At 33.1% G+C, this 11745-nt stretch overlaps 1 non-coding gene across 1 annotated transcript; it reads left to right on the top strand.

Annotated features, from left to right (window-relative positions):
* Nucleotides 1-530: 530 nt before the first annotated feature.
* LOC119800544 lies at nucleotides 531-637 on the top strand. Its single transcript, XR_005283043.1, has one exon. It is a non-coding gene; the product is annotated as a U6 spliceosomal RNA (small nuclear RNA).
* Nucleotides 638-11745: the final 11108 nt, after the last annotated feature.

Genomic DNA, 11745 nt, shown 5'->3' with positions numbered 1-11745 from the left:
GGACAGGCTCCAAAGCCACAGAGAAACCCTGTCTCAAAAAGCCAAAAAAAAAAAAAAAAAAAAAACCCCAAAAAAACCCAAATAATATACTGCTATATCATGTGGCATTGAAATTTATATGTCTGTTTTTCAACATATATATAATGAAAATAAACTAATTTTACATAATATTAGATAATAATAACCTTTTGTAAAATATACATTTTATGACAAAAATGCCTTTAAATGTCTGTATTTTAAAGTATTATATATGTATATTAATTAAAGCATTGTTAAAGATGGGTGTTTACATGTACTTTTATGCACACATACTTTAGATCAGTTTTTTAATCTGGCTTTTATTATGAAACTTTTTAAATTATCATTCTATGTTGAATTCCTAACTTAGAATGTCTACACAAAAACTTGATGGTTGAAAAACAATAGTATTTCATTGATTTATGTACAAGAGTTGCAATGATAAATAAATATTTGAATTATAAATTAAGGAATATTTATAAACTGAAATTGACTTATTTCCACCTAGGAGTGTACTCTATTTAGCAGCATGTATGCTAAAATTGGAACAATACAAAAAAGATTAGCATAGCCCTAGTGCTAGAATGTTACACACAATCATGAAACATTCATAGTTTTAAAAATAACTAGGAAATTTACTACCAAAATCATTACTTTTGTTCAAAACAAAAATTTAGACTGAGATTCATCTAAAGCACAGAAAATGTTAGGAAATTTTCACTTTAATAATTTGATATTTTGTAATACATTTAAAAATAACATATACATGCTATGGTTTATTAATTACATTTAATTTAATATATGTATATATGTGCTCTTTTAAATGGATTGATTTACAATCCTGTATAATTGTAAAAAAATTAAGTGAAGCATTTACAAGTCTTTAAGCCTTTTAACACTTAAAACTACTCTGGTATTTTTTTCTAATGCTTCAATTGTAATTTGAAGATATAAAGATCATTTATGGCAATCTGAAGAACAGTTTTAACTTTGTGAGTAATGAATTAATTAAAAAAAATAAAATATGCAATTGGGAAAACTTTCTAAACGTTAAAATTGAAATATAAGGAAAAACTGTTTATTTAATTTAGAAGTGATTTGGAAGCTAAAACATATTATACATCATAAGAATATTCATGGAACGTAAAATAATATCTATGTTCCATAATGTATAATAATGTTAAATATTTGGTGAAACAATGATGTTACTACTATAGTATCTTAAAAATAAAAAACTCATATAAATACAATCATATTTTTAACATAGAATTGTCTACTAGCATAGCTTGATTCATGAGCTACTCATGGGAAGAGACTGTCAGTTAGCAGACATACCGTAATAATTGCTAAAATGAATGCCATAGACTAAGCCGAATATGATAGAACGAATATTGATGCCATTAGGAATATTGATTATAGTCATGTCAAGAAATTTAAAAAGCCCAAGTTCTTTCCCCAGATGTTCCGGTTTTATTTTTATAATAGGGCAGTGACATTGAAGTGACATGAAGTGTCAGGGCTCCAGACATTAATCAGATAATTGGAGATATTCTCAATTCACTTCAAGTCTATTATTTCACACGCTTTTCTGTTAATATTATGAAATCCATCAGTACTGTTCATCCAACATCTTCAGGCCTTGCCTTAGATGGTTTTAAAGGAATTGTTCTAATGGCTCCTAAGGAAGCTAGAGTTTTCAATATGTGATGTTTCTGCAAATGAATTGTAGGTAGAAGAAATCCATCACTTATAGCCAGAAGTGTCAAAATGGTAAGTTTTTTTTTGTTTTTCCCTATTCTTGTGGGTTTGACGTAGAACTTTTAAGTAAAAGAAATAATTTGCTATTTTTGTTTGATGGTTTGTTTGCTTTGGTTGTTGTTTTTTCCATCATCTAGTGAGAGCTACTATTATACTTCTATTGCTAATTTTGTTGGATTCTGGATAACCTTTTTATTGAAAAAAATCCTAATTACAGTATGTTGTTTAAGAAATTAAAATGAAAATTAGAAACAAAATATGAAAAAAGAGATTGTTCTCAAAGGCCATATCTATCCGCGGTTGTTGTATATATTTATGGACTGATTCCCAAGTAATCAAGCTTATAAAAATAATTAATGATACCATCAACTTAATAATTCATATATGTAATAGTTTCCAATGTACATCTATGACGATAAATAAAATTGAAATTGCTGTAATTGTGACAGCTGAAAAATAAGCTAAGAAAATAATTCTTATTGACACACCTGAATAAATGTGTTTATTTGTTTCTGTTACTTAGCTATTCACAAACTTTCCTATTAATTCCTTAAATCCAAATGATTAGTATGAATTATATGTATCAACATATCTATATACACATTTTCAGGGCTCTTGGCTTTTTGAAAATTAGCTTTCTTTTGTTGTAAATATTGTTTCTTAATAACAGACATGTCTCTATAAAACTAATGCCATAAATTACTTACCAGACTGATAAAAAAATCTTGGTTTTGCTTCTTTTTAAAATTGTTTCATTTAGTTTATTTTCTATGCATGGATGTTTTCTTGGTAATATCTGTGCCTGGGTTACTTCTGGAGACCATGGGAAATCAGGGCCCTGGTAGCCTGTGCACTTGAGAACTGGTTCCTTCACTCACCATTCACCTCAGGGAAGAGATGATCCCTTTCCTTGGAGAAGTGGCCATAGCTGCTTGGGCACAGGAGAGCCAGCCCCCAAACCTCAATGGCCTTGGGAAAACTGATCCTATTGTTGGCTGCCACAAAGAGAGACCTGATGCCACCCCTTACCATGCATGTGAGAGAGATGGCCCTGATGCCATGTGCTTCGAATATCTGGTCTGGACCCTTGCTTGAGGGTGGCAATCCCAATGGGGTCCTGGACAGAACAACTCAGATATTACCCAAACCCACATTCAAGGATTTGAAATAGCCCCCCCAACACATACCCTATCTTTGACCTGCTGAAGTTCATGAAGTTATCTCTGTTCTATGGAACCATATCAGCAGGATCTTCATAACTTTGGGTAAAAGAAGCATATCTGAGAAAAGTTTAGATGAGGGCTTTAGTATTAGTGGTGTATCTTAAGTCAGAGGCTTTGAGTCATACCAGCCAATCATTGTAATAAACATTTGCAAGTAAGGTTGTTTTGTCTAAAGGGTATACTGCATGACACATGGCAGCTCCTAAGGCTTCTAAGGCAGATGAACATGTGATGGAGAAATAGGAAAGGTGGAGAAGTGAAATGGTTTTCTTTCTTTTTAAAATATTATTTTTTTTGCGGGGGGAGGCTAAAAGGGTAGAGGACTGGAAAATGAGTGGGTTTAGGGTGCATACTATGAACTCCCAAGGAATCAATAAAAATAATTGTGTTAATAAAAATACTATGACAATCCTAAATCCAGAAATTCTATTTTGGTTAATGGTGTAGAATGTCAAAATACATATTTTCCATCTAAAAAGTGAGGAGGAAATGTTTTAGAAATAAGTTTATGACATGAAACACCAGACAAAAATATGCTTTTACATATTAAATGCATTTCCCTACAGAGATTGATTGAAACATTCCCTTCAAGCTGTGTGCTTGTGCCAAGGACTTATACAGGTGAAATTAAAAACTTACGAGAAAAATAGTCAGAAAAATTTATCTAAATCCCATCTGTTTGCTATGCTATGATAAAACCCTGTGTTGAACAATCAATTTTATAGACATTTTGTCTGAGAATTTTAGTACAAACACAAAAACACTGAAATTAAAATTAACTCCTATTAAGAAATTCTATTCTTTAATAACAGGTATAACTGCAGAAAAATGTTTTTTACTACAAAATCACTGTTTGCTGTGCATACAAATTGGACTTAAAAGAGAAGTTAATTTTAACTGTGTAATTGTTTCACTAAATGTTTCACTGAACTTCATTTTGTGGTATCCTAAGGGCAGAATTAACATGTTTCTTGTAAGTTTTGCTTTCATGAGAAAGATATTCTTTGAAGTTAAATATTGTATTTCTTTCTTCATATTCATTTAGGATAGCATATAGCATTCTTTCTAGTAGAATCTCCAGTTTTAAATGGGAAAATAATAGTTATTTTACTAAGTTTCTAGCAATAGCATCATCTCCTAGTAGCAACATTATAGGCAGAATGATATTTTCCTACCAAAGAAATATGCAATTTAATAGTAAATGACTTCCTAACATAAAGATCATTGTCCATTACGTGTCATGTGAAAATTCATGTTGGGACCATAAACATGTCACAGATTACATGGGAGGCACAACTGCCAAAACTAAATGAGACAGAGTTCAGACATAATGAAGATCATTAATCTCTTACAGACAACCCAAAGTTAATATTAAGATATCATATTTCAGTAATAGTCAGGAGGCATAAAAAACAATTGGTTATTTTTAGAGTAATCTACATTTGCTTGAATTAGATTTTGAATGCTTACCTAAGTGTCACATAAGAACTAATGTTCTGTCTTATTTTTTCTGACAGTGGTACAGTTGGTTTGAGCATATGTGTACAAAAATGTCCAGGGGAAACAAGAATCACCAAATGCATTAAATAAATTCGAAACATCTAAGATTCAATGCCAAATTTAGAAACTAAATACGCAAAAAAACAATACTGTCTTGATGGTGTAACAGCATTCAGACAGACTGACACAGAAGGTAAGAGAACTTGGCAGAGCAATTTTGTCAATAAAATCTCATCAATTAACATGGTCAGTACACTCCACCACTGGGTGCTTTCAGATATATTTTAAAGCATGTTTTCTAGTTGACAGTTTTGACTGCATAAAATGAGAGAGAGAGAGAGAGAGAGAGAGAGAGAGAGAGAGAGAGCACGCAAAATGTTGCTTTTGTGTTCACTGCCTGCATTACAAGTGTGTATATAATTTTGAATGATTTGGGACTGACATTCATACTCTAGAAGTGTTAGCTGGTGTCATTCAAAAAAAACCTATTAAGAATATTCATAATGTGAGAAGAGTTTTATGGATCATGACTTTGGATAGAAATTATTCTCCAGAGAATGCTGCCTTTAATTTAGTGATTAAAATATTCTCTAATTTATCTTTGAAGCCTTTACCATTAACAGAATAAAATAAATTAATAATCATAGATCTTATGGTTATTTTTTATAATATTTAATATGTTTGATCCAAAGGTCATTTTTTATAGCAATGGAATTTCAATAGAGTTATATGCCTGTCACTGAATATATTTTAAGGGGCTGAGAAAAATCTGTGTATATTTACAATACTCCTTTGAAATGCTATTAATATATTTTTAAATTAATTGTATTTGCTGTCCTCAAGCCCATCAATATTAAACTTCAAGAATGGATTTTTCTGTGAGAATACATCTTAAATATCTCATAGTTCAGACTGCTTCTTCCTATGAAGTTTTTACTATCTCCACAGCCCTTTCTTAAAAAGAAAGCACTTTCATACATCTTAGCGAGTTTTAATATACCCTGGTGCAATGGTGGGAAAAAGAGCAGCAATTCGTTCCCCAGAACACTGTTGCTATACTTTTGTCCCTGTGTTTGGGATAAAACTGTGAAGAATAATTGTTTGCAATAGAGCATTGGTTTAGAGAATTTAAAGTGAAATTCTAACCTTTCTGCATGGAAAGACTGGCTTTAATATCTGCACATGAATCAATTGCATTAATTTTTTTCTACCAAGGAAATGAAATAATGCTAAATCTGATGTCAGTGAGTTAAAATACAGTTATATTTGCTCCATTGTGAGTCTGAGTGAAGTAAAAACATTTCTTACTTATTGCATGTAGTGTCAAAGTCATATTAAATTTGACTTTTAATTTGAATAATACAAAATTATTGATAGGGATTCTGTTAATTATTCCATTAAGAATTTAAGCCTTCTACATTTTCCGTTTTCTCAAATCTGTGATAGAGTATCTTTTCGGAAAAAAAATTAAGGTAAAAGACACCTGCCTTGGCTCTAGCTTTATAAACATTACAGTGTTTGAAACATCCATCTGGGCTGTAAGACCAAATAGTACAATTGTTTCACATTGTGATAGATCTGAGTATAGAATGCTTAAGGTTGCCCCAGAATCAAGGCCCACCTGAGTCAACAATGTCTCCTTGCTAAGCCAAGTTTCCCAATCTTTGAAAGCATTGCTATAAGCTGGAGGACCAAGCACCTAAACACATGGGTCTGTGGGGAAATTTCAAATTCAGACTATCAAGTAATCTCAATGTGAACATGTCAAAGTGTATCTACTTAACAAGAAATATTACCTAAACCATTAATCCCACCAAGTTAAAAAATCTGTAAAACATGGTAAATAGCAGGTAATATTAAAATTTCTACCTGACTCTTCAAGTCTCTAAAGCTTTGATTATAATGAATCTGAAATTAAATGATTTTCTCATCTTAATACATTCAATATCATTTGTTTGCTTCTTTTTTTCTTTTTCCTTTTTAAGGACTGGAGGCCAAGTCATCTGCATGGTAGGCAAATATACTATAACTAGTCAGGTCTATAGCCTTTTTAACCTTTAATAAGTATATTTATTTCTATAAATGTTTGAGTAGATGAGAGCTTGTTGAACTTCACTATTGAAACTTTAGCGTTAGAGATCTTGCTTTCACAGGGAAGCTTCAAAAGGAACTTCATTTTCTAGTGATTTGAGAGCATTCACACACTCAGGTCATTATTTTTTTATTGCTGCATAGTTCTCTCCGATTATCTTTTGAAGTCTTGCTTCTAAACAGGTTGGTAAGTTACCCTATTTTATGCCCTGGAGGACTTGACTAGTTGCCCCTTTTCTAACACACATTAAGGGAAACAGCCACCTATTTGAAGTTTTATCACTTCAAAGTCATTTTGTAAAGTCTATTTTCATTAATATTAGACATGAAAACTACATATTTTCAAACATATTGGAAATTCAAAGGATTCGAAAACATGATTTCTACCATATAAAGTATGTAAATATGCCAAAAATCATTCACTTGACTATTACAAACAAAGAATGTATTTTATAATCTATAACATGTTATACTTTATATAGAAATAATTATGGCAATTATAAAACTTATTTCATCTATTCTATTATGGAAGAGTTAGTTTGATTGCAAAATGAGGTAAAATAATAAATAATTATATTGCAATCTTTATTTGCAGAAAATATATTCTTATACATCCTATCAGGTCTATGATCCAAATCTACCTAACAATTTAAGTCTGGATTGAAAATTCCCTTAAAGCATTTAATATTCTATTTTATCAAAATCTAGCTTTATCAAAGATTGATTCAACAAGGCTATTCTTTCTATTCTCCAGCTAAACAATTAATTCTCATCTACATTTTTCGTATCCTAAAGACTTGGTGATTGTAAGTGTGTGTGTGTGTATGTGTGTGTGTGTGCATGTGCACATGCTTCTATGTTTTGACAGTACAATTTCTGTTCCTTATAATAACACTTTATTTATACAACAATTTTCATTTTTATTCTGGTTATGATCACTTTACAGCTAGATGATTATACAGTTGTTCGCATTTCTTTCTTCGGTCTTGTCCATATCTAAGTTCCAATAAAATTTTCTGTAAGCAAGTATTTCAAATATTGCAATTACAAGATATTATTTTTTGAAGCTTTCATAAAACCTTATGGTTTAGGCAACAATTACTTAGACTGATGGAGGAGGACGGTTTGTTTTAAGGGTTTTGATAAAACATGAAAGAACCTTTATTTTTTTCTTCCAGGTAGTTGTTTCCTCTCCCTCTTTTTCCCAGTCCTTCCTATCCAAACCACCTCTGCATCTCCCCGCAAGTCCACTCCTCCATTTCTTTTTAGAAAAGTGCAGGTCTCCCATGAATATAAAAAATTAGGTCATGTCAAGTTACAGTAAGACTACCATGTATTAAGGCTGGGCAGGATGAACCAGTATGAGGAGTAGTGTCCCTAAAGTCAGTAAAAGAGTAAGAAACATCCTCTGATCTTACTGTCAGGAGTTCCACAACAAGACAAAGATGTACAACTATAGCATAGGGCAGAGGGCCTAGGTCAGTATCGTGAAGGCTACCTGGTTGCCGGTTCTGTCCCTTTAAGCCCCTATGGTCTCAGGTTAGTTGATTCCCGGAGTTTTCTTGTGGTGTCCTTCACCCCTCTGGCTCAGAGAATCCTGCAGAAGAAATAGAAAAAGAAAAACCTTGTCATAAGAAACAATCAAACTAACAAAAGTAAATATTTAGTGATATTTGCTATATCCTTGGCTAAGATTTTCGTGGCCAGAAAGATAGCCTTGAGCAGAAAGCAAAAGAAAAAAAGAAAATATGTAGAAAGAAATAATGATGAAAATATAAAAACAGAAGAAATTATAGATATAGGGCAAATAAGAGCAAGAAGAAAGTAAATAAAAGGTGAAGGCAATGGATGGACATAATGCAAAAAGGAAAAAAGAACTGTTCTCCAAATTTAAAATTTACCTTAAGTCCTATGTAAATACTTTTGTAAGTTTAACTAAAGATAAAGAGCAATATAATTGAATACCTATTGTAAATAGGCAAATAGATATGTCTTACACTAATGAACTCTGTGTTGCACAATTTTACGAAAGACAGAAATTACATATTGGCAAAATTAATAGCAAGCCACAAGTGCAAAGTTAGTCAATTACTACAAATACATGATATATTAAGCAAAATGTATCAATAAGCTTTGTTAATGTATTTTAATACACATTTCATGCTATAGATAAATATTGTGCACAAGGATAAATAGAAAAAAGATTTCAAAGATAAATAAGAGTCCCTCTCTTGGGAGCCTGAAATGGCCCGATCCTATAGCCATACTGATGAATATCTTACATATCACCATAGAACCTTCATCTGGCGATGGAGGGAGATAGAGACAGAGCCCCACATTGGAACACCGGACTGAGCTCCCAAGGTCCAAATGAGGAGCAGAAGGAGGGAGAACATGAGCAAGGAAGTCAAGACCGCAAGGAGTGCACCAACCCACTGAGATGGTGGGGCTGATCTAATGGGAGCTCACCAAGGCCAGCTGGACTAGGACTGAAAAAGCATGGGATAAAACCATACTCCCAGAACATGGCAGACAATGAGGGCTGCTGAGAAGCCAAGGACAATGGCACTGGGTTTTGATGCTACTGCATGTGCTGGCTTTGGAGGGGCCTAGCCTGTGTGGATGCTCACCTTCCTAGACCTGGATGGAGGGGGGAGGACCGTGGACTTCCCGAAGGGCAGGGAACCCTTACTGCTTTTCGGGCTGGAGAGAAAGGGGGAGGGGAGTGGGGGGAGAAGGAGAGAAATGGGAGGCGGGGAGGAGGCAGAAATTTTTAATAATAAAAAAATGAATGAATTAATTAATTAAAAAAGAGTCCCTCTCTTGTGACAAAGCTACCTTCATTAGGTGAACACTTATGAACTACTTATGAACTACAAAGAGGCAAGCTATAATCACCACACAGTTTCCAAAGAAAATTTTCTGGGTTCTATTGAAAAATTAAATAAAAGAACAGTAAAGAGACGCCATGACTGGCTTGATAAATTCTAAAAACTAGCAAGGTCTCCACAAGCACACGGATAAGAAAAGGCCGATTTAAGGTCAAACAAACAGTAACTCAAATGAAATTGAGAGGAAGGAAACAAACATTACCAGTGAAAAGTCAACATCTCATAGTGGAAACATGAAATTCACATAGATTGAGGATAGGCAGGGCATAAAAAGGCTCATCTTCCTTTTCTTGCCAACTGATACAACAGGTTTCATAATGAAATGCAGAATTCTTTTCCCACTTTGAATGAATGTTTCAAGAAAAGAAAAGATCAGATTTTGTCCTGGAGAGATGTTTTACATGGCAAAGTGCCTAATGTTGAAGCACTAGGAAATGAATTTGAAAACCCATCTTACCTGGATATGGAAGCACTTATCTATAATCCCTGAATTCTGACTGTGAGCTGTGAGCTAGAAACAGAAGAATTCCTGGAGGTTAAGGGATAGCTAGACTGGTAAATGTGCCATTGAACAAGAGGTCCTTTATCAGTGAGGTGAAGGTGAGAATCATGTCCTACTGAGGTTGTATTCCTACTTAGACACATCTGCGCCTTGGTATATGCAAACCTACACTCATAATGAGGGGCACACATAAGAGTGGTTGAAAAATATTTACGTATGCGTTACATACATTTGTGTGTTTTATAATATCAAAAATAAAGCTAATCTTTTTAAAAGATGTTAGTAGTGTGAGCAGAAGAGGTATGTTTTGTCCCACATAGTTTGACTTAACATAATTGAATGTTAGCGTTAAGCACATGAAGTTTTTATAGAGAATAGAAAGATCAAAATGACAGACTTTAATTCAAGACGTGCGTATATGTTTGTCTAACAGTTAGAAATTCTAAATGTTAAAAGAAATATAGCAACTGAGAGAGAATTGAAGAAAATGCAGTAACAGTTGTTTCATGTCTTCATGTGTGTAACTTTTTAATGAAGGCTAAAGTTTTATCTAAATTTAGTGATAAGCAAGATACAGTTTATGCAGTTTTAGGATATATATTAAGCTATACAGCTTTCAGAATCATAAAATGTCCATATCTCCTTAGTATAGCATCATATCCATGGCTTTTCACACCGATCTCTTGTGATCTGAACACTGTCTTGTTACTATCCTACAACTCTCTTTGTGTTAAGACCTAGTCTTATACTTTTATACACTTTTATACCACTCATTCTCTCTCTCTCTCTCTCTCTCTCTCTCTCTCTCTCTCTCTCTCTCTCTCTCTCTCTCTCTTTCATTTGTTGATATAGTACTCTACTCTAAAACTCAAAGTTACTTTTTCCAAGTATTAGGCTATAACTGGGCATCTCCAGACCCAGCGATAGCTATGTATTTTCATGGCAACCATAACTTTCTCTTGGATATCTCTGCATTTGGTAGAAGAAATAGAGAACAATTGTACTGAATTAAGCAGCAGAACACTGCCTATTGTGTGAATTCCTACACATGTTTCCCACTATCAGTTCATTACTCCTGAATATCATGCACATAGCTTTCAGGTGGCAATTAACCATTTTGAGAAAGGCCTAAAATACTGCAATTAAAATAAATGTTAGGGTAAAATAAATATTTGAAGTTATTAAAACATGAACTCTTGCATATTTTTGAGCAAATTGAGAGAAAAATACCTAATCCTGAAATTAGAGTGAATTTTAAGTAGAATATGGAAACAGAAAATGCAAATCTAAAATGCATAACTCTGGAGATCTTTCTTAAAAAGCAGTTAATTTAATTTGCCTTAAGATGGCAGTATTGGTCTTCCTAAGATTGGGATATGAATTCATGAGGAAAATACAGACTTTCAAAATACCCTTACTGAGACACAAAAACCCAGGCTTATCAAAGAAGTGGGTGGATGTAATATACATACAGATTAAACTGGAAGTCTATACAAACAGTGATAATGGGTGAAAACACAAACTGTGCAAATCTGATTGACATGTTAGTTAATTAAAAGCAACAAGGATAGGAGGCTTGGGATCACTGAAGGGATTACTCACAGTGACAAGTCTTCCAAATTGTTCTGTTTTGGGGACGAAAGAAGAATCAATGAATGAAATTAAAAACAAACAAGCAAACAAACAATCCTCTAGGATAGTGAATGTTAATACATCTAGTGAAAGACCCAGGTGATACGAAAGTTATCTTACTCTGAGAAAG

Source organism: Arvicola amphibius, chromosome 13, assembly GCF_903992535.2.
Source record: "Arvicola amphibius chromosome 13, mArvAmp1.2, whole genome shotgun sequence".
Taxonomy (NCBI): domain Eukaryota; kingdom Metazoa; phylum Chordata; class Mammalia; order Rodentia; family Cricetidae; genus Arvicola; species Arvicola amphibius.
Note: the sequence above shows the minus strand (reverse complement) of the source record. Positions and strands in the feature narration are given on the sequence as shown.